A 26164-nucleotide genomic window follows, 5' to 3' on the forward strand; every position below is an offset into this window, starting at 1 on the left:
TGAATAAGACCACAATATTTCCTGAAAGTAACCACTGCCACTTTGAGAAGTTGTGTAGTGATTATCTAATCTTATATAAATAAATAAATAATATTTGATGTTTATGCATAATAATAACAAATAACTTACGGATTTTATTTGTATTTAAATAATATAAACTATAGTTATAATGCCTATATCTTAAATAACATTTAAATGGAAACCAACGATGAATAGTTTTCATTGAGCGATCTACAGTAAAGGTACTATATTGACCTTAACTACAGTTTTAATTAGTATAGCCAATTTTTTTTAATGGAACCAAAAATATAAGGCATTTATTTTATAATATAAATACAGGGTGACCACGAAAACCTATACATTTAAAAAAAGCAAAATAATATTAATTTTTCAAAAAAAAAAATGTATTTAATTTATGTAATATGTTTGTGGGTGTACATCATTTACTTTAAGTAGCAAAAATGAGGTCAGGAAGGTAAAGTCCATGAGGCAATTTACGATTTCTTCGAGGAAGTTCTTCCACACTAGATCGATCGACCGTCCACTGCTCCACTAACTGAGTAATCTGAATGGCCGTTCTTGGAAAGTCGAATGACTGCCCCCTCACCTCGCCATGACTCTCCAAGGCCGCGTACAAAAGTCCCATAAAAAATGTAATGGTTTTTCCCGGCCACGAGTGGGGAAGAACTTCTTCGAAAGAATCGAAAATTGTGGTAAAATAAATGGCGTACACCCACAAACATGTTACATAAGTTAAATACATTTTTTTTTTGAAAAATTAATATTATTTTGCTTTTTTTTTTTAATGTAAAGGTTTTTCGTGGTCACCCTGTATATATATATATATATATATTTTATTGGAATATAGAATTTAGATGTACTTAGATGGCTTGCACCAACTAAATATATCTTAAACTGGTACACAGTAAAAAAAGTGATGGAACTCGATTATTCTACAAGGAATCATCCTTTTTACCGTAAGGTATTTATCACTAATCAAATAAGTATAACTCCTTCTGAAAATGTTATATTAAGGCTAATACAAATTGTATATTAAAGCAAATACATTAAAAAAAAAAAAATTATTATTTTGTTATGGAATGATTTTTATATAAAGGGTTTTGACGGGTCAATGTTGAAATGTAATAAAACAAGCTGTGTGTGAGATATTAACGAAATTTTATTTTTATTTTAAAGGGTTATGTATGTCATTGGAAGGGTTGCGGGGAAAAAAGATCGTTATTGTGATATAGATACCACATGTGATTTCTTTTGGCCCGAATTGAAAATATGGACGTGGACGACATGTGGACATGTGGTTTCAGCAGGACGGCGCTACGAGCCATACAGCGAACGCCACGATGGATACCGGTTTGAGGGTTGGGTTGTCTCTCGCAAAGGTGACGTAGATCGGCCACCAAAATCGTGCGATTTGACCCCGCTAGACTTTTTCTTGTAGGGATTTTTGAAGTCACAGGTCTACGCTAATAAGCCGCAATCAACCGATGCCCTCAAGGTCAACAGAACCGATGCTATCGCTTAAATTCAACCGGATTTATGCGGCAGAGTTATCGAAAACTGGACCTCACGGATTCGTGCCACCGTGCGAAGCCGCGGCGGACATTTAAACGATGTAATTTTTCATAAATAATTGGCATACATAACCCTTTAAAATAAAATAAAAATGTCGTTAATATCAGGGTTCCGTAACGTAACGAAATATAACGTTATAAACTCAATTATTTCGTTCACCAAAATAAAGTTCACAACACATAACATAATATTAGGATATGTTCGGTGAACGTTATAATGAATAACGTTTTATACTTTTTTGGTCCAAGAACGTTATAACTTTTTTTACCCTGAGAACGTTATACCGAAAAACGTTTTAAATTGATTTGTCCCGAGAACGTTATAACCAAGAACGTTATAACTTTTTTTACCCTCTGCGAACGTTATAACGAATAACGTTTTACATTTTTTTGCTCCGAGAACTTTATAACAAAAAACGTTATGACTTTTTTTACCCCGAGAACGTTATACTGAATTTTGCTATACAAATATAAGTTATTCGGTTAAATGTTCTCAGGGTGTATAACTATACAACAATATTTATAATGACGTTCTTGGAACAAATACATGACGTATAGGTAAAGATATACATTTTCAATTTATATTTTATAACGTTCTCGGACCAAAACAATTTAAAACGTTTTTCGGTATAACGTTCTCGGAGTAAAAAAAATTATAACGTTCTCGGGCCAAAAAAATATAAAACGTTATTCGGTATAACGTTCTCAAAGTAAAAAAAGTTATAACGTTTTTTGTTAAAACGTTCTCGGAGCAAATAAAGTTAAAACGTTTTTCGGTATAACGTTCTCGGGGTAAAAAATGTTATAACGTTATTCCTAGTTAACGTTCATGAACATAATTTTGAACTGAACGAATAAATAACGGTTAACGGAACCCTGGTTAATATCTCACACTCAGCTTGTTTTATTCCATTTCAACATCGACCCGTTCTTATTGGAAAACCCTTTACATATAAAACAAATAAATACCAACATGAACTTAAAAAAAGTGTTATTTTCGTTCACGTTCCTAAAAAATAAAGAACATTTTCCAGTTCCTCATCCTATATTTTGTATAAAAGTAGTTCCACGTTCCAAGCCTTTTTTTTAAAATTCGTTCCTTATCAACTCTGACCACCAGGGAAAATTTATTCATTTCTTTTAAAATCAAAAAATCTATCGAATAAAAATTATATTGGCTACTTGACATGACGTATCAACTAACTACCTCTGTGATAAATTATAACTGTCTTTTTGTATTACATATCATATTGTCTTAAATTTTTATTGAGGTAAAAGCTGAAAAAAAAAACTAAATTTATCTTAACAAATGTAGAAATCTAGAAAAAAAGTATACTCGTAGATGTATGTATAATGTATATACCATATATGTAATAGAAATTTATTGATATTGGCTCTTATATAAATTACAATTGTACGCTGCAGACCAATTTTGAGCTCTCCTTTCCAATTCCGCCTTCACTGAAAATATAACTCAAGTAATATACTCTGAGCAAGAATAATTGGTTACACATTTTTATTGCAATAAGGACAATTATTACATTATTGTGCTGGTAAAATAATATAAATGATATTTATTACAGTGATAATTTCCCTCTTAGCGCGATTACAACAATTCCTTTTAGACTTGGCAATATCTGTTTGAACGCTCGACATAATGACACTAGCTTTCCAGCTCTGTATTGAAATAATTAAATATGTCAGCATTGCGAAGAGACAGCGTTTATTACAGTGGCTCGCAGATTGGGAAATAATATCTGTGCGACATGTCGGACGTCAGGCGGAATTTATACAGTCTGTCGCCGAGCAAAGAAAGGAAAAAGTAAAAGCGCCGGAACTAGACGTAAATAATATATAATGTACACTTATACGTGATATATACAATTCTGCCGAATAATACAATATATATTATTTAATTGTTAATTATCGTTAAGCCGATAATAATATTTGATGTGATACTACCGAGAAGCAATACCATCCGTACCATTAGTGTAGACCATAATGGAGTCGTGATACTTCTTGTCGACTACCGCCACCAATATTATTATACCGGGTTTCCCTACTTGAGAGAACCTCCGCGTGACGCCGGGACACGCGGCCACGGTCAAGCGGCAGTCGCCTATCGCGAATCGTTCAAGATAGTGGCGCGCTCACGCATACAAGTGGCAGCGAAAAAAAAAACAAACAAACATTGGCGTATTAAATAAAACAATTTTAAATAGAAAATGTCGTGTAAACTACCACGCAGAAATAGTTAAAACCGAAAATATTTGTCAACCTCTGGCAGTATACGGCTTTAAAAAAAATTAACTATATTATTGTACATGTGTGTGTGTGTGTGTGTTATTTTTTAACAATTTGTGCTCATCAGTGCGTCTATGTGTTTAGTTAACTTTTCCTGTGAGAGTTTTAGTACCTATATATATATATTTATGTATTCGTGAACCTTAGGCAGTAAAGGTAAGAAATAATTAAAATTACAGCGTTATAAGTAAATCAATGAACAGATCCTTAAATCATTTTTGATTAAAGTTATTTTTTATTGTGTGATTTGCTTATTTCATTCGGAGTTAAGTTATTCGTTTTGATTACAGTGTAAAGATAAAACAAATATTAAAAGTACAATTACACTTAGTTCTAATTATTCATTTTTTAGTGATACCAACAAAGTGTTTAATACTTATTATCAAATTAACAAACGCTATAATTTCCTTTTATTTAATTTATAGTAACAGTTGTAGTACAATTTTTTTTTTAATACAACAGAAACATAATTGAATTTCATTTATCAAAATGCATTCGCGTTTTATATTACGCATTATGTATTGTTGAATTTTTTAATTATTTAATTATATAGATTAAGGTTACGTCGGTCTACGTTATGTACGACTTTATATGTGATGTCAGATGTGGCAAAATATTTGTATATATTTTTTAATACTTATACGTATAACAACTCGGTTGAAGTACGTGATAATAATTAATCGAACTATTTTAGTGTATTATCTATTTCGTATATTTATATAACACATACATATGCATAATACTATTATACTAACGATATCACGTGAAGTATCTGTAAAAGTTATAAATACAGTTTATTGGCGTGTTTGTATGTTAACGTCCACTTAATTCGTATATTTAGCACTAGAGATTAAATTAAATGATTAAAATGTCTTTTTTGTAAAGCCAAAAGTACTATTTATCCATGGCAAGGTTAAAACGATTTACTGTTTGTGATAAGTAATTTTACCTAGTACTGTTACACATCAATATAACAGTATTTAACAATGACACCAAAAAAACTGCATAAAAAACGCCATTCTGTAAAATATCAATACATTTAGTATTACTATAGAGAATAGGTAATATTAATGTAAATAGTATGTAATAAGTATACGTTATAGATACATACAATTAAAGGGCACAGGGGAAGAACGGTAGTAGTCCATTTATGAACATTTTTTTTTTCAAATAGTTTTTTTATTTATGTCAATAAATTGTTTAAATAAATACATTTTTTATTAGAATAGCACTTAATGTGATTTGTTTTTATGTAAGAAAGAGAGGAATTCATGAACTTTTGATTTTGCTATACTCTAAAATTTTTTATAAATGGACTACTACCGTTCTTCCCCCGTGCCCTTCAATTATTAAATAGTTATAATTTTTAAGAAACACGCTTGTAATACTCGTATAACCGGTGTAAGATTATACCTTGTTTAGTAGTAAAATTTACCAAATAAACTAATTTTTTTTTAAAAAATATAGTAGAATTGTTGAATGCTTATACTTTGTAAAAGTACTATTTATCATTTTATGTTTTTATACTATAAGTACTCTGTAATAATATCATAAAAATACATTTCTCTTGATACTACTATGTACTTATGAAAAGTACACATCACTATAAAAACTATATATATATTGTTTTAAGTTCGTATTGAAATTTGAAACATATTTCTTCTTAACAGCACAAAAAAAAAAAAATAGAAGTTCCCATGACCGTCTTAGACTTTTCTAGACTTAATTAGGAACTCAACGGTAACTTCCATTTACTTTGTAATGTTAAGGATAATAATATACTTAAAGAAAATGGTTTAATTATACTAAATTAAATTTCTTACTATCGTTAAATTTTAATAATTTTTATGAAAAACAGTGTAATTTATCTAACGTAAGTCAACATTTTTCGAAAATAGTTGTATAGTAATTTTTTTGTTGAAAATTTATTTTTTTTTAAATTATTATACAATTTTCAAAAACTTACCTTTTTTGGTAAGTTTCTGAGCTCCTTATGAAATTTAAGTAGTAAAGTTTATATTTTATTAATTTTTATAAATAAAGAATAATATACTCAAATTTTTAATCAGTTTAAATAATTATTTTTAGAGTAAAATCTATTATCGTGTAACGTCTAGATTGAGAAGTAATGCAGTTGAGATATTATGCGCGTAGATAATAAATATAAAACTATACCAAAAATATTGTTCAAAATTAGTTATCGACCAGTAAAAGATTTCTAAAAGAATTAAAGATTATGTACATATTTTACTAAAAAATAAAAATATTATAAAATGATTATGCAGTATTGTAAAGTAGCACAAAATAAAATGCCTTTCAAAATAAATATTTTTAGAGAAAATCAACTTCAGAAAAATAGATCATCTGTGTATGTATATTATTAAGTTTAAGCCATAGTAATAATAATTAGAAAAAAAATTATATATATATATTGTGCTAGCGTTTAATATTGATTATAATATTATTTTGTGTTCATAAAAATAATTTACATTTTCCGAATTGACTGATTTTTTTTTGTGAAAAAAAGTATTAATTAATTTAAAAAAACGAGTTTTTTTTTAAAAAAAAAGGTATTTTATTTTCTATTTTACATGACAATGTTATTATAGAAAACATTTTGCTCATTTGAAGTCGGTTAAAAAACTAAACTTCATACATATTACCATGCACGCCGCGTATCATATTCAGTTGTATTATTTTTTCGACTAACGATATTTCAACGATATCCTATGAATACAATAATAACATTCTAACGCATGTATGATAAAAAAATTTGCTAAACGAAGAAATGAGATGTCTGGTGAATCTGTTTTGTCATGTTATTTCGATCCATTAGTGTTGTGCGGAGTCGAATGGCCGGAAGGAATAATAAACGAAAATTCATATCTCCCCGCCCATACCTAATCTAGGACAAGATTATTATTATGATGATCTACTACAGATGTACGGTGGGTAAAAAATACTAATATTATAGGAGCGTGTCAAAGAGCAGGCGATCATCCTGGCTGGGTAAATTTTCGGTAATATGTGCTCACACATCAAGTACATAGTTATTGGGATCTATTCGTGGTTCCGTATTTATTTATTCTTGGTCTTGGTCCAATATTGCATTTACATGCATCAGGTATACCGGCGGTCTGTTGGATAGGAAAAAATAATGACAGTGACAATAATAATATAATAATAATAATAAAGAAACAAACAAGAGATTTTTTTTATTTTAGTTGTGGAATTCAGACGTGTCCGCTGTACAATAATATGGCGAGGACAATGTCGATTATACTTGTGGGCCGTGAAGACCGCTACAACAATTGATAGAAAGAATATTAGAAGGAAAAAAAATAAGTATAGAAAGAAAAATCGTTGTGTAACTCGCGTGTACCGGCCAGTGGATGATGGAAAATGTTTTCCTCTCATTGATAACGGTGCAATGTTCGAATTTTTTTTTTATGTAACAATAAGAGGGCACTGTGTCTATTTGACAAGCGGTTTCTCGTTGCTTTTTCGAGCAAACAATTTAAAGCTAACTTTACAACATTTTCGTATGATCACGGATATTAATAGAAAAATCTACTGAATAACCTTTACTATGTTTACGCAAATATAACATTTGATTTGGCAGACATAAAAACTAAAAATTTAAACTAAAAGTTGCTCGTTTCAAGCAATAGTTTTACTATGGAAAATACAAATAAAATATAATTTGACTATGATTTAATATAAGTACATTTTTTTGTTAATTATACATATATTTACACGGACAAGACTTCAATGATTATATAGGCACTCTTTGTAATTCAATCGTGTATAAAACTCTTATCGGACAATTGGTAACGTGGTACTTTTAATTTTTAAGCTCAAGAAAACTCATACTGGGTTAAAATATAAAAATTGAACTGTTTTTAATTAATAATTACAATTTATCATTATAGTTCTACATTGACTGTAGTCAAAGGTTAATTTTTAGAAGGCATGATTTTCAAACAACCCTTGCTGATAATTGTTCTTAAGTAGTAGAGCCAACTACTGATGCCACTAAGGTAATGAGTAAATTTGACATATGTATATACCTAAAAGTGTTATTGTTGTAATCGTACTAAATGTGTTTTGTCGGGGTTTTATATATAATGGTGGAGAAAGTGGTTGGAACATTATTTTTTGAAAAAAGGTATGAACTAACATCAAATGAGAAAGAAGATCTTTATTCTAAGAAAACGCCAAACAGAAAATAACAATTTTTTTAATAATACAACAAAATGGGCGAGTAACGAACAAATGGGTACACAATTTGTATTTTTGATAAATTATCTAATAATGCAAAACAAAATAATAATTACTTTTCGAATTAAATTAAATTTTGTTTTTACACTTTTAAAGCTTTATATATCTGTTGCCTATTTCTTTGTCGTGTTAACTTAGTAAAAAGGTCTTTAATGTAATCATAAAATAATAATTAAGAATATAATAAAATTTCCATAGGCGTCTGTATTAAAAAACAGCCCTCGAGGCTATCTAGAAATATATTTTTTTTATAAGTAACTTGTGAATTTCAAAGTTAATTTACCAGTGCAACCTGCATAAGTTTAAATTAAAAAACTTCAAAACATGAAACTCTCAAACACTTGAATAATTAAAAAGTAAATACCTAATTATATTTCATTAATAACAATAATAATACCAAAAATATTTAATTATGAAAACAAAATCTCTTAACTTATGTCGAATACCTACAATGAACACGCCTTTACCATACAAATAAAACAATAAATAAAACAATTGGTTCACATAATATTATTATTACCAATTTTTTTAGAACCACTCGGGAATTTTAGCGGTGGCCCAAGCCATGTCCCTATCACACTTGTTTTACACCTACACAAACCCAAAACCAACATAAACCAACCAAAAAAATCCAATCAACCAACATCTAATGGCCAAAGTTGCCGAATCTTAGGGAAAAAAAGGATTCACTTCGAAGCGTTTTTTTGAAAATGATTTTATCATTTTTATCACCTCTCTGCTATAAAATTTCTTGTAGACGCGTGACCTTCCCCGACCCAATGTGTTCCTTCCCCATTATGCCACAACTCAAGTGTACAGGCTTTTTTAATAAACGACTGGTAGAAGAGCAATACGCGTGTCACATCAAAATACTATACAGTATACATACATTTGGTCTGGTTTTATACGAATCTCTTGGTACATTTTTGTCATTTAGTAGTTAAACACAGTTTTTCTACTATCGCAACAATAAAAACGGCAAAGAGCAATAAATTATTATTATATAACTTTATTTAATACAAATGGCACCTTTAGGAATTGTGTGTAGAGTAAGTTTTAAAAACTTTACTAACTGTTAAAATTTGTTTGTGACGTTTGGTTCTATAACATGAGCTTAAGTTTTTTAATTTTAATCTTTTCTCGAAATACGTTTCGCAACTGATTTTCTTGCTTTGAGTTAACATTTGTTTAATTAAAATTATATTAATGAGCATAAATGGTTCTCCGTTTATTAAAAACGAATTACAAGACCACAAACCCAGCCTTCATACGATAACGTTTTCTTTAATTGTTAACTAACTTACGTTTGATGTTTTACGTTTAAAGTTAGTCTCAAAAAACAGTTGCTCTCCAAAACGACGAGAGCCATTGTTGTTTTCCAATGATTGCTAACCGTTCATTTGTTGTGCGTGTTGAAGTTTTACAAATTACGGTTTATGAGGTCAGTATACGTTGATTAATCGTGTTAATTATTCGTTTATCACTATAATAAATAGTATAGAATTCAATAGGAAAACCTTTAACGCGTTCTGTTTATAGTAAATCGGTACTATTGTCCTGGTGACGCGGTAGTAAGCCAAATGCTATTTATCATAACAATATACTACCGCGGGCGCACGGTAAAAATAATCCAAGCAAGTTGTCGAAACAGTATTTTCATAGCGCGATTATTGTACGCTTTTACCCGAATCGGACACCACAGCGATTTTTGTTGTTGTTGCTGTTGTTCTTGATATTATATACGTCGTCTGCACGCAGGATTACATCTGAAACCCGACCGGCGGCAATCGATTCTCCTCGGTTAGGCTACAAAATTGCGCTCATCTTCCTCTGTGCCGACCGAGTGTATCACGAGAATAGCCTCACGTTTCTCTGTCCAAGAAACAGACATACGAACAGCGAATATTTTGTAAATATTTACCACTGTAAACGTACCTACATAGTATTCGACCGGAATTGGGAGTTTCTGGTAGGAATCAAATAGTACTGTTTACTCGATCGAAAGAAAAACACAAATGTGTCTAGTGTAATTACACTAGATGATAGCGTGTGAGGTTATTTCGGTATGCTGAAATAGTCTAGTAATCCACATAAAAGACGAGGACACTCGTGGCCACGGCACTAGGCAAGCAACTGTCTTTAGAGAGAGAGAGAGACTACCATCTTTCTTATAGGCTATCGAACTAGGCCTTAAGAGGGCGTCACACCACTTTTTTTCGGCGCGTAAAACATGTCTAAGAATATGCAATTTTCTGGGAAATTGAGTGGTTTTAGCGTATACTTGCTCATGAACCAAATTAAAGATTAAGAGTTTATCTATATATTAACAAAGGTTTTTTACTCTACTCCTGGTCAATAAAATACCATACGCAAAAATAATATTAATAACATAAAAGATTATATAATAATTTAATAGTAAATTTCTAAACATTTTAAATACAATATATAATAAAATGTTGTTCAGTATAGCTATTGAATAAATAGAGAAATTGTCCGAAGAAAACTTTACTGAAAAATAATATATCCAGTGCTCAAATTGGTCATAATAATGAACAATTTTTGATTTTATCCTATTTATGCATAACATATTATAATGAAAATAAAAGGAGTTTAGAATAATGTTAAAAGCCATACTCATGTACACATAAGACATTTAAAATGCCTAATTATTTTATATTTTTTAATTAATTTATTTAAAATAATAACTTAATGACTACATTATATTGTCTGACTAAGTTATTTATATCCATAATATCGTAATAACGATAAATAAAGTACTAAGATATTAATTAATTTATTTTAATTTAAAAAATATGTTTTTTTTTTGCTATTTATTTTTTAAATTTCACTTAGATTCAATAAAACACAACCATATCCATAAGGATAGCTAAGACACGTATAGTGGGCGATCGGATCCTTTTAAAGTATTTATATATTTATCATAATTCCCACTAACACATATAACCATTTATGACAATTAATTTCGCTAAATTAATTTTTTTGTGGTTTTAAAATAGAAATATTTTATGGTTTTATAATTTATACCAGCGTGGTATAACCAGTGAAGTAGCATTAATTATTTAAAACTAGGTTTAACGTTAACATTTTTTAAAATTTATTGTTCAAACTTTATGAAAACAAAACTACAAATAGAACAGAATAATTATAAGCTTAAAAATATTTTTAATATTTCTAAAAAAGTAATTTAATTAACAAAAATATTTACTATTCTAAAAATATAATTTTTTTATATATTATTATTAGGTACATTTTTTAAATTACTTTACCTGCGTTCAAAAAGTATAGCGTGCCTTATTAGATATCTCAGTGGAGTTTTTCCATGTTTTAATGGGGAAGAGATGTAAATATTTACCTTTAGGTTTATTATCTTATACATTATTTTTCGGGGAACGATTTATAAACTTTATAGTGTTTAGTTATAGACTGATTATAAATGAGATGTGTGGATTCAAAGGTCCAAACAAAGACAGATGACAAAAAAAAAAAAAAATTACATACCTATCTTCTAAATGTTGTTAGGTTTTATTATAGTACCAGTATATTTTAAAATGATACGTGTTAAATTTAATCACTTCGACTTGTACTATATTCTCGGTTAAATAATTGATTGTAACAAATCTCAAAAGAAAATTAGTCGTTTGTCGTAGGATAACTGATTTGATGTGATTTTTACTTAAACAATATTGAATTTTCACAACACTTCTTTGTTGGATTTCTTTAAAACGACACCATATATAACTCGTCCAAAATCTAATATATAAAATGACAACTTGACAATTGAAATGTATTTAATTTTAAAAGCTGACATTCCTTTTTCCTACGGCGAATAGTGATTACATAAAAAATATATTTTTTTGTTGAAAGGAAAACCTGCGAGTGTCTTTCGAATCTAATTTTAAAGATTAAGTTAACTATAAGTTGGACAACAAGTTTAAATAACTATAGTTGAATGAGTATAAACATTTATTAAGTATATAGAGGCAATATAGTTTATAGTGAATAGAAAAGTTTCTGTTTCTTGTAATGAATTAGCTACTTTATTGTTGGTGTTTTTAATACTTTTTGCTATTGAACTATTTTTAACGGTAATTTAATAATAATTATTGAACCATTTAATTATCGTATGTCATCGTCGCCCTTCATCTCTATTTATAAAACGGAACGTTTTTATCGGTATATTACAAAACAGACATATTTTTAAAAATGTTAAATACATTTTTCTATTAAAACATTAGTTTTATGTTTAATCATTTATTTAGTATAATTTTACAGTAAAAAAAAAAAACACCACGTAGGCCTTTTCTTTTTATACTTGAGTGTTTGAAAGAAATTTAGACATTTTTTGTCTGACTCGTACTCATCATAGTTATTATATAAAAAAATATCTTTAGGTATTCAGATTTAGATATTAACGTTGTTGAAATATAATATCTGAAACCGACTGCATATAATCGTAGAATACAATTAGTCGTTTGGCGATTTCGGTCTTACTTTGATACAATTTCTTATAGCAATTGAAAATAGCGAAATATCGGTTGGATCTACTCAACGTAGAGGAAAAATGCATATTATATTATACGTATAATATTATGCTATAGTAGAGGTCCTGTATAATTTTCTGGTTATTACATTTAATAGTTCCGTATAAGGAAAACAGTTTAAAGTGCCTCTTGATATCTATAAGTGGTTCAAGTTCAAAGCCCTCGTCACCCGTTTACCTGTAATACGTATATCGGTTTCAGTGTTGGTACAATTCGATTTTCGCGTTTAACCGACCGGATCGTTTGAACAAGTGTCGAACGGATCTCGCGTGCCCAAGATGTCGGTCAATTTCACTGTGTAACGGCTAGTGCTGTACCAGCTTATAATAATATTTATCATCAGCTACTGTTGATATTCATACCGTTTAGACCTGAATTTCAAGTGATCGTTATTGTACAAACGACGACTTCCTATTACCCACAGTGCAGCTTAAACGCTGCACAATTATTATTATACAATTAAACAGTAATTTGTGGACCACCTTCTCGGCCCCTTTATATCACCTTAACGCCTTTATACACGTTGAAATATCTGAAATAAATTTTGAGCGAAGGCCCGATTCGGTAGTAGGTGATTGAATGCGGATTTCTAGAACTAATGATTTAATAACTTTTTCCCGGATTTCAAGCCGACAGAAAGGTCGAACGTTAAATATGATAATGTTTAATTTAAACGTCGTTGCACCGGTCCACTGCAACTTGTAAATATAGCAGAGACTCGAATTTGAATCGTTCATAAACGAAAATTGTATTTTAGAGATTAGTATCACAGTTTTTTTTTTTATCAATTGCGCGTTTATAATCATGTAGAAACGTGACTGAGGTGTTTTTTCTTTTATTTTGTCAGACGTCGCGCCGGCAGACTTGCAAAAAAAGACAAGACAACTGGCCTTGTACGTCTTTTAAAAAAAATAATAATTGAAAAATATATGCTCATAAGTTTACTTAGGTTTTTCATGAGAAATCGTGTTTGAAGCAGAAAACATGTTCACTTATTTATCGTTACAACAACAACAACTACTATTTAACGGCATTGTCTTTCGCGTAATAATATTCGTTTGTTTCCGTGAAAACGATACTATAAGTATTTTTTTTTCACTAGTTTATGTTTTAACATACGACGAGCTAAAAAAAAAGTAACAAATTATGTATAATCATAGTAGAAACATCTGCATACATCTCCATGCACTCAAACAATAATGGTATTGAAGTTTTTACATACATATGCATGTCCTTTATTACAGTCAAAGTTATTTGTTGTCGTTTGATATTGACCTAATTTGACGTTTTCTCAGTGGCAATATTGCTGAGTGTGAAATTTTGTTGGTCCATTTAGGAGAATATGGATATAATATCTTCTTTCATTTGCGCCAAATCAAATCGTTTCACGGGCTTAGGATATTTAAAAAGTCACATAAATTGTGTTTGATTTATTTGGGCACAAGGTATATTTTGATTTCGCTGCGTGCACATAGACAGCATGATCGAACGGTCCGTGACTCCGGATAATTTTCAAACAGACATAAAGCTATTTTTCTTTAAGGTAAATCTAACAATAACAATTTAATATCTAAAACCGTAATCCATTTACGTCTTACAATGTTGCAATACAATGAACAATTACTATTTGAGGGTAGTGTTTAAATAAATCCAGTTATAGAATATTATATCATCTATAGTAACTATTATTTTACTTTTTTTCAATACAGGCTAACGGTTTTTATAAAAATATAGTCGTTAGTATAGATTTATGACTCACAAATCGCTAAAACCCAATAATGCCGGGTTAGTTTAACAATATTGACAGTAATTCAGTGCAACAAACATGTAGTTTTATTACACAAAATATTATATTTTGCTGAAAATTATTATTCTACAAAATAATATTAACTAAAACAGTTCGTCAATAGACCAGCTAAAAGCACAGCTAGCTATTACAAATATGTTTTATACGTTTGTATTTGATTTAGGTATACATTTTATTCCGTTTTATGGCACCAATTTATTTACATTCAAATATGAGTAATATAACTGTGTAGTTGCAATTACCATTTTTGTACATACGCCAATGGTATAAAAAAATCATTATTATACTACATCTTTTCAAAAGTATTACTATAGCAGGACTTTGAAATCGTTGTTCTTTGTGGTGTACTCTCAGTGAAGTATCCATGAAAGTAGGTTTTGGAAATTAGAATTCTCCATGTCCTTTGTTATTATAAACACAATAATATTATTATTTAATGAAATTTAAGTAAAGACTGATGAAAATTACGTAAAAGTTATGTAAAAAATAGTAAAAGCGCTTGACAATATTATTAGCTTTTATTCCAGTTTATTATAAATAGCATCAGCACATAAATAATAAGTTTGAGATAGAAGACTAAGGAGTAAATTATAGCTAAATGTAATTTCTTAACAGTACACATTGTTCTAATTTGATAAATCTTGGTTAGATTTCCTCTAATAGAGATGGATACTATTTTATTAAAAAATAAGTAACTACACCCTAATTGACAATGATTGTAATATTTGAAATTGTCATCCAAGGTCTACAGGTTAGAATATATTATACTACTGCGTGGACAATTACTGATTACTCTAAATATCAAAAATACATGTTAATATATCATGTAAAATAATGTTAATATCATGTGTTCATGATAATATGAGTAGGCTAGAATCAAAACTCACAGGATCCAACAAATGAGATGATGATTTGGCAACACTTCCTTATAGGATTTTTGACGCTGAATTTGAATGTGTTATCAGATATTTTGAAAACATGAGTACATAATAACATAAGTGATGAGATACATATGTATCCTTGAACGTGGTGTTTTGAATCAAAATTCTAGTTTTGATACTGAACTATTTTTAACCAGAATAATTGCTTCGATATTCAAACGTCATTGACAGAATTGTTATGTTTTAACACTTTTTGATCCAAATTATTATGATAAACGCTTTTCAGTCATTTGAAAGTCATTTGATATGATATATATATTATCAGAACAATAATATTTTACTATGGTTGTCACTGAATGTTTTTTGTGTATTATTTTGTTTAATAATATAACAATAAATTTTAATTTTAAGTAAATATATTTTATACAATATGGAGAGTGTTTAATCCATTACACCAAACGAGTGACCTATTCGAGATCCAACAAAATGGAAATCTGTTTTTTTACCTTTTTGTGTCAAAACTTATATGTTCCAAACTTCATTCCAAAAAAAATGGTTTATCGACTAAACGTGTACATTTTAATGGCATATTTGAGTTTTTCGGTACGAACTCCTTGAAAATAATGTAGTACAGATTTTTTTATTGATTAAGAAAACCCTCTCCTAGTTTTCTGATAAAGGTGATGTTAGGACTTGTGAGTTTTGATTCTAGCCATCGAAGTTAGAAATCTAATCGACAAAAGAAAAATGTTTTCAAAATAAACTCGCAGTAAATATTATTTTGTAAGCATATTTGATATTTATTTTTTGTTGAAAATAACGCAGGCGTCTTGTCTATTGTAATGTGATTGTTATCGTTTCATGTGGCAGATTTAAAATTGTAAAACATTCAGCCATTTGGACAACATTGTAAGAAATGGAACAGTATGGAAATGTGTTTTTTTATAATTCATTTCTTAGATATTAGAAAATTATTAGACAGTTTATCTAAAAAATTAAAAAAAATCTGGAAAATTTCAAATACCTATTAAATATTGTTATCGGGTGGAATAAATTCGTATTAGAATAATTGGTACGATTAATTATATTAATAAGATCATCGTAAAGAAATTAAAAAAAAACCCAAAATGATAAAAATATTATACATTTAATTATGTGCTTGTAAAAATACAATTTTGCCAATAGGAAAATAAAGTCGTTATTTGCTATGTAGAGGTATGTCATGGTATATAATTTGTTTTTTTTTTATTCTAGTGGTCAACTCATGGTTGTTTAGACAATGGTACTATACATAATACTTACAGAAGTGTTACTAATTAATTTCTCAAATTTCCCCTCGTGACTATAACACATCTGAATTATTATTATTTGTCATAGTGGATTTTCATAGGAAATCACATATAAAAACCGATTAAAACGTGCTGGTCCGACCGAGTGTAGTTAATTGCGAATGGGTGGTGTAGTCAAAAACGAGTGAGTGTATGTGTGTAATCTTTTCGTAACCGAACGCAGCCAGGACGGCGGCATATGCCCTTCCGACTTCTGGACGTTGCGGACCGGCAGTTTTTTTCTACTGAGAGTAAAAAATGAAAAAAAAAAAAACGTCGCGTTATAAAGGAAATTCTATATGGACTTGCGAAACACACTATGACCAGCAAAATCTGCGTGGTGAGACGGAAAATTTGTTCACATGCGGCGGCGCGTATAACCTTCACGGGATAATACATTATATACAGGAGACATGTTTAAGGGGAATGGGAATTGGGCAATTTATCGGCCGTTAATGATAACGTTTATGGGAGCCAGCCAGCCAGTTGCCGCAAAACGAATGTCGTTTGGGCGGTAATTTTACTATTATTCAGATGACCATCGATCCGTCTTTAAGATAACTCAATCGCGTTATGCAATGTACCTGTAAGCAGCCGCCGCGCCGTTTATCTAATGTTTAAGTCCATACACTGCAATACGATTCTAATACCGGAAACATCCACACTCCAGTCCGGCCATACGTGTCAAAATACAATCTAATGACATTATTCAAATTAATGTTGTTTGTTGGCGTCCATGACTAATCGCACGGGATTGTTATACAACATAAACAAAACAAAGGGCTGTCCAGCCAGCGACTAACGTTCGCAATTTTTGAATTATAATATTTGATGCATTGCTTTCTGTATATATATATATATAAATATATATATATATATTATTCTTGTTCGAGCAAAAAGTTTGGTATAATTTATACCAGACATTTCATTTCATTTAATCAAAACTGTTCTTGAGAGCATCAAAAAAGCTCATACAAAAATAATCCAAGATCAGTTATGAAACGCGGGTAACCACAAAGGGTGTGACCACAACAAACTTTGTACAAAATATATACGGAAAACCCAATATCCTCTCATATAAAAAGAGTAAAAGGATAGAACGGTTCGGTCGTGTTTGGAGAACAGGTGAAAAAATGATCAAATACGTAGTAGAACGAACAATTGTTGGCAAAAGATGCCTAAGAAGTCCTCGGACGGGATGGAAGGATGCTGCGATTAAAGATACATAAAAGATTAAGGAGGATGTGGTAATAGAAGAGACGTATGATAGAGACTGTTTGAATGTATATGATGTATGTTGATGGCAAATATGGCAGAGATGAGACTTCAAGACCGCTGAGCTGTTAATAAAAATAAAAAGAAAAGAAGAGAAGAGTAAATAATAATTGTATTCTTAATATTAAAATTACAAGACAAAATTTAACTTTTATATATATTTTTTGAAATGTAGTAACTTCGTTAAAAATTATTTTTATTCTGATATCTGAAACGTTTTCTGCGTGCCTTAACTATTTGTGTTTTATTGTAATAGTATTATGTTGTTATAAGCATTGAAGAAAAAAACGTTTGAACTGACCAAGGAACAATTTTTGAGTTATCTGTGATAAATCTTGACTCTTCATATTAGTTTTATTTAAATATATCTTTGAAATTAACTGTTGGATAAATTGTATATACCTAGCGTTTAATTAGAGATTTTACTCAAATCTTGCAGTAAATTGTTTATGCCAGAAAATTGGGGTTCTGACGTCTTCCTAACTATTAAACCTATTCTTGATTGTAACATAATTAGATGTTTATTTCCGACTTATGTGGTGTTGGTAAATTAACAAAATTATTGTTCAATGTTGATACATCCTTATTAAAAAACTTCCTTAAACCAATTTTTTACGTACTAGCTGTTAAAAAAGGCATTGTTCGAATATTGTATTGTACAAATATTTTCATATGTTTTTCCTATCTAAAGAGAAAATACCTAATTGGTTTAGAAAAAACATTTCGATTTCATTCATTGTATAATTATCATTATTATTATTATTAAAAGCAATAAAATATATATTCTCTAATTCTGAATTACATGATCCAATGTTCCAAGCGAGTATTTTCGTTTTGTCAATTAGGTACTGTCTTCGTTGAACGTTTTCAAGGTACGTTAAAAATTATTGTATTTTGTTTCCTTAGTGTATAGAAAATAAGCGACGGGAAAGTGAAATTAACAACAAACCCGTACAAATATTATACTTTTTAGGGTATTTATATTATTATCATTATTCGGTATATTATTTAACCATTTAAGTGTAATTAGACAAACTTATAAGTAATGTATATAGTATTTGATTTGTATACAACTTTTAGTCTGTATGATGATTCTATACGTTATGAATTGGCGTTATCAAAAAAAAAACTGATGTACCCCATAGCAAAACGTGAATCAAGTATAATGTTATGTTGTGTTAAGTTCACATACATGAGACATATATATTAGATGCATAGAGTCCATAGATGACATCTACGTCATCAATAGGATCGTATTGTTTTAGTGATAACTCTATTGTATTTTACAAGCCTGAAATATTTGTTCAAATTAAAATGTACATAGCTATTAACTTAAAAATAGAGTAGCTACTCGAGTAAATCGATTAACAGGAAAACATTTATCGTGATTTCATGAAAAAACATAATTATAAAACCAATTAGCTATCGCATATAAGCACACATAGTATTTTTTTGGTTTAACAATAATTGGACCTATGTAAACTTGATCAATGTATGTTTAATATTTAATATAACTTGCATTATAGAATACAATACAAGACATGTTTCCCGAGAACCATCGTTGTTTAGATAAAGATTGACTAATTGAAATTCCAAATATAATATTAGTTGAAGCTCTTTATTAATTTTTTATAAATATTTTGTTGTAATGGTTTGACGTTATTTGCTTCGGCAGTAGATATAAAGCAAATTCTTCTTCCTCTTTGCGTGTTGGTTAGTGGTATTAATTTTTAAATTCCTTTTTTCTTCCAAAAATCAGCAATATGAAATGCATTATCCTGCAAAGAGTATAGGCAACCTCTATCTCGCCTCCTACTAGCAGTATTGGTGGCATGAACAAGTGAAAAGATATTTGTGTTTCTCCGCACTAGCAGTTCACGTCTACGCTTAGTCCTCAATGACGCATGTTCTCTTAAGTGGTTCTTCCCAATTCCGATCGTATTCTATTAATTGTTTTCCATGTACACCAAGTTAGGTGAAACTATAGTGGAGGGATTCGGTTGGATGTCCCTTCATTGTAATTTTATTTCCATCAATGTCTCGTTCCTGCCACTTTCTTGCTGTGGTCAGTGCTAGCAGTACTATGATGGGTTCACTAGTTCTCATAAATGGTTTACTGGATTATAATCGGCTATCAATTTGTATTTCGTTAAACATAGTAAATTGTGTTTGTTGTAAATCGGAATGCTTTGAAAGTGTTTCATAATGTACCATTTTTGTTACTGTCGTCAATATTTTTACTATTGGATCGAACGCGGTATGAGTTTATGTCATAGCCGCAAATTGGTCACACCGGTAAAGGACCAACGCAGAGTTTTAAACGGTAAAGAATTGCATGCCTGTTATTCTTTGATTTTTAATAATAATCCACACGATTCGATACAACGATTAGATGACTTTCTATCGATACAAACTTAAACGGTTGTCAGATCTACCACAGAAAAAAACAATAAGAGTTATATATAAATTCCCTCCTCACAAATTGCAAGTAATGTCGCCCGACTTCATAAGGTATACCTAATAGTATCATTACTATGCTTTACATGTGTACATGATGTAAAAAAAATAAAATATTTGTCTAGACACCTTTACAACGATGGCTGTTAAATGGTGTAGGTTCTTGTTATTTGAGTTGAACAGGAGTAACAATGCGCCAACAGTCCTCTGAGCCCCGAGGCTGATGTTGATTTTTTTTTATAATTTTGTTATTAATCAGTATTCAGTAGATAATGACAGTGACGATTGCAGTTGCGTTTTTTTTAAATATTAATGTAATTTTTATTTTAATGTTAAATGTATTTATTTTATTAAATTACATTGAAGGTACCTAAATTAGATTGACAACAATTTTTCCAATACTATTCTCATTAAATAAAAAATTAATAAATTATACATACATAAATATAAAATAATAATTATTATTATTAATAATTATACGTTATAATAGATGAATAGTTTTCTCAAGTGTAGAATTTGTAGTTTTTTTCCATTAAAAATTATTCTCTAAAACATTATTTAGCATATTTATAATTATTATCACAGACGATTTAAATAAAATATGTACTAGAAATTTTAAAAAGAACTAAAGTAAATAAACATTATATGTTTTCTACGGGGTGATCCATCTGATGCAAGATACTAATTTTCTCGGCAATATATGGATATTTAGAAAATTGTTTTTCCCTATACTTTAGGTACATATTTTACTGTATTTCTCAATACTAAGAAATTGTTTACATTATACCTACGTAAAAGAAGTATGAACTTCGTTTATTCAAATGGGGACACATGTTTTTGATTCCATATTTAGAGTTTGATTTTTATTTTATATCAATCTCTTCGTTTGTTAAAACATTGTAAAGATTTTAATTTAAGATTAATATTCGTTTGGATTTTACAGTTGTAGCACAACAATATTCATTAATAATATTGACCCCGTCAGTAACATTGTCACCGTCACTGTGTTTATATTAATAGGTAGATAAGAACGGCTTGTCTATCATTATCTCAAAACATTTCACTGTTTCTGGTTATCGGTGTTTTCGATTATCAGACAATGCGAACATAAATATTATGAATTTTATGGGCTACTTAAATTTGGAAAGCCGAAGAAATATCATAACTATAATGGGAAATGTAATATCTTTGCGAAGTCATAGCAAACAAATTATTGATGAAAATTAAAATTTTAAACGCTAACATTTCTTAAAGTTTTTTTGTCTACATATTAATGGAATTAAAAAAAACAGATCCATACTTGTTTTACGTATGAGGGACGAAGACAAAAATGTTCAACGTATTGAAAAATGTACCTATAAATTATAATTATTTTTAAAATATTCATATTTTCTGAGAAAACTAGTGTCTAGTGTCAGGGTGGTCAGATGGATCACTCTGTATGTTTACGAATAGCAGTTGCTACTCGTTTAGTTTTGGAAAATTTCCATTTAACATATAGATTTTTTGTTTTTGAACCGATAACACTTAACTTAATTATTTAAAAGAAATTAGAATATCGTTTAGTGGCAGTAATTCAAGATGATCTTACTCTTAAAATTTAAATGTTTACATAATTCAGTGTAAATTGATTATTTTGAAAAAGTTATCAAGGGTGAAATGTGAAGTCTAAGGTTAATCTAGATTGGAGGGTGATTTTCCTACGCCTTAACATGATATATCAGAATAGTCTGACATACTTACATATACTTTACATGTAAATCTACCAATTTCCCCCACAGGAGACCCACTTCATTTGAGTCCACACACGTCGCTTAACGGAGATTGGTAGTACACTATTACCAACACAAAGTGTTGCTAAAGACCATAGGATTATCACAAATTTAGCTATCAGAATCGTGAGGACAACGAAAAAAAAATCGTATAATTCATTGTGACACACTTTAGGGTAGTTTACATATAGATATCTTTGTATGTTTGATGTTGTAAAACTAACATCATTATTTGCAATTTTCTAGTTTGTTTTATAGCAGTAAAATGTTAAACTATATAATATTAGTAGGTATGTGTCTTCGTACTCGTTTTGAACAAGTGTATCGTGTTCAACATAATTTGAAATTAGAGTACAATATACCTATATTATTCATATTCACACGATCCATTTGATTTGTATTACGTCAAGTATACTGTATATTGAATGCCGTCACATTTTATTAATAATATATTACTGTTTTGTCGCCAATTCGAACTTTGAGTAACACGCACTCAACATATTTTCACATCCGTTTTTACTCGATACCTGTATGCGGGCATACATGCATCTGATAAAGAAATGATATCATTTCTTCGGAATATTTTAACGCAACGTTTGTGATATTGGCTGTATTGACTATATTGGCAAATACCGATTGTCAGTAACAGTCTTTGTTGAAGAGCGTTTAGATGGAAAAATGTATCACACGTGACTTGAGCGAGTTTGCTATAAGGACTTGTATTGTAGATACATAGATACAGTGATATGTATAATAGGAACCGAGTCACCTTGTCATTATTATAAATTATAATCCTATTAAGATTTAAAAAAAAACTACATATTATATTCGTCCTATGAGTTTTGTAGACATTGCATTATGTTTTTAAAGTGTGGTGATAGTGCAAGACTTATAAACAATAGCTATATAATATCATCAGATGATTTACATAGTATTATTTAATCATAATATATTATGTTGCACACGATTTAAAATGTTTGTACGGACAAAAGATACCAAGTTTGAATGCGCATTTACACAATACAGATTTCTTTTCATAAGGAACAAAATTAGTGAAATCTTCACGACTCCAGTAGTAACTGAAGTAGTGGTTAATTATTAATTATGCACTTTGTCAGTTGAGAGTAAAACATTAGTTTTTTTGGATTCCAACTTTGAGCCCTGACGATATAATTATCTTTTACAAACTGATTCCTAGAGAGTTTTGTCTATTTGATTATTGTGGACCTGAGATGTTTTCAATAGCTGTTTTAATTGTTAATAATCATTGCAAATTAGCAGAACTATTTGTTTGTAAGACACACACGAAACACTGACAATAAGTAAGGTTGTAATAATTGTTGTCTTTATTTTTATTTAACTGTTTATTATCTTATAAAGATATAAAAATCTGTTGAGTTATAATACATTGTTTTAAGAACGCTAATTAAAAAAAATAAGTTGGCAAGTTTAATGACTTTAGACGTTTAGCTATAGCCTATACTGTAAATTTTTTAAAAAAACATGTATTCTTTCCGTTTTCAAAGCTATCAGCAGTAACAGTTTGGTCGAATGGTATTAAATTAAATTTAATACAAAGTAAATGATTTTGAACGGTTATTATTGAGTTATTTATAAAAGTTTTACAATGCCGTACTTTACTACCTAACCAGTAGGTAGAGCTGAGAGACAACAAATATTTAAACGATCTTAAAAACACTCATTGCTGTACGACATATGGTTGGATAAGTTAGGCGTCTGTTTGATACATAAATTAAAAGGAACAATGCAAGTTTAATTATGTAGATTATATAGTTTTTTACAAGTGTATATAATATGACTGATAATATTATAATGTTGATCAAGTTGGTAACCTATTTTCTTTAGGATATATTTTATCAAGACGCTACAACAATTTTGTGTTTATTAATTTATAGATATTCTGATAATTCTATAGTAGTAATGTACACACACACATATGTTATTTAAGTGTGTTTTTTTTGTCAAAAAAAAAAAAAACTGTTTATATGTGTATAATATTTTTTACTGATGAGAGCGGTTGAAGAATAGTGTAATTTACGAGTATAACAGCTTAACTATCAATGTAATGGCGGCGATGTCGTATACAATTATTTCAGCAATAGATCGCAAACATCTAAATTTAGATGTCTCATTAGTCAATACTTTCGTTTTCAGTTATTTTTGACTCCACGCGCTGAACATGATTCAAATTTGATCGGCTATAACAATTACCTGCCGCTTGTTTTGTCGTTTCGTTGTGTCATACGCGTGTCACGGTCATTTCTTCAATTGACAATGCATTAATAAAGTAATAGGAAAAAAATTACATCGCCAGTGTGATAAAAATGTGTCCTATTACACACAGTAGTAATTTCTTCTTCACTGCAGCTGTCTTCTTTGCGTCAGCTCGATGGTAATTTAGTAATTTGCACGATAGCTATTCGTTTTTGTATTTAAGGTCTAATATTTTATAATTGTAATTTTCGTTTTCTTTATTTCATGCCTACAATCATTTGTTGTTTATTTCAATAGCAATTACTTAAATTGTAATAATTATCTAATACTGAACGCATAAGCAAAAACATAGTTTTGGTGTTAATTGGTTTTATCTTTAATGATAGTCTCGACCGCCTTTGCCCTTTTTGAAGTGAATACTTATATTATGCCACTCCGAAACGTTCAACAACGTACAATGTCCGAGTCTGGTTTGTTTAGCGCTATCTCAAAATGATTACTTAATTCTTGACTCCCATGATCGTCTGCCAGATTTCATCTGCTAAGAAAACAAGGGGTAGGTACTCCTAAATAGATTTTGAACTAATTAGGACGCTGTGCATACCTCTTAAAAAAATTTACATTAAGCAATTATAATGATAAAAATGCAATCAAATGACGGCCTATAATACAGGCCCTATATCGTGGACATATGCCACTGTACAGGATCAGCCTAACAGCAAAGGGTCCCCCAACAAAAAACTAAATTATATATTTTATAATTTATACAGTATTTGACACAATTTTCAATTGTTTTCCTCCTAACAAATTCCATTTATCATGTCTTCCCGGGCGCTGAAATCAAACAGGGTTCGAGGTATAGAATAGCTACGTTATCATTTTACTTTTAATATAAAAAAGAAAAATCGTTATATATATATATATTAATATATTTATCTATTTATAATTATTATTATTAATAATGTTTTATTTAGTCTGTTTTACCTTAATATTAATCCTACACACTAAATATATTGTGGCATAATATTATGATACGCTAAATAAATAAAATATAATATATCTGTTAAAGCATATGTTTTAATAACCTCATTTAACACTATTATTTGTTTATTTTGTATAAATAGAAGTTATAAGTAATGAATTGGCATCAGCTAGACAGTTGACATTAAAATTTTTTTATGATTGCAATTCTTCGTATTCTCTTAGATATTGAGCACGTTTTCATATTATACAAAAAACATATAGATAATATGCTAGAATTCGCGAAAATCGCTGTTCGGTCTAATACTATTATTTTTTTGTGTAAAGACTTATGCTCAGAGTTATTATTGGTTTGACATATAAAGTCTGAGAAACGATATTGTCCACATAATATTAAAAAAAAATGGAAATATGCACAATTCACGAACAATTCAAAGCGCGTCTACAGTTTTACTTTTTACCAACGGGGTTGGTGCTTGCCCCCAGTGCTCCCCCCCCTTGATCTGCCCTTGCGTGTATGTCTGTTACGATGAAAAGAATGTTCTCAAGTTTTCTTGGATTTTTTTTTATTATTTTGGGCATGGTCGTAAGTCGTATAAGGTATTTATAGTTTTTTTCTTTATTCTTCTTTTAACGTTTTTTTTAAGTATCCTCTGTCATCAAAAATGTCATTAAAATTCAATTTTTTA

General features: G+C 29.5%; 1 protein-coding gene across 1 annotated transcript in view; it reads left to right on the top strand.

The window, feature by feature from the left end:
* The first annotated feature begins 3730 nt into the window (after positions 1 to 3730).
* LOC126832965 (extracellular serine/threonine protein CG31145) overlaps positions 3731 to 26164 on the top strand; it is a 46572-nt gene continuing 24138 nt past the window's right edge. Inside the window, exon 1 of the mRNA XM_050564045.1 lies at positions 3731 to 4052. The gene's annotated coding sequence lies outside the window, so the exon portion shown is untranslated. The remainder of the gene's footprint in view (positions 4053 to 26164) is intronic.

This window comes from Adelges cooleyi, unplaced genomic scaffold (assembly GCF_023614345.1).
Source record: "Adelges cooleyi isolate 19-005CV unplaced genomic scaffold, UGA_ACOO_1.1 ACOO_flye_CR_arks_rails_tigmint_CR_PRNA_1, whole genome shotgun sequence".
Lineage (NCBI taxonomy): Eukaryota > Metazoa > Arthropoda > Insecta > Hemiptera > Adelgidae > Adelges > Adelges cooleyi.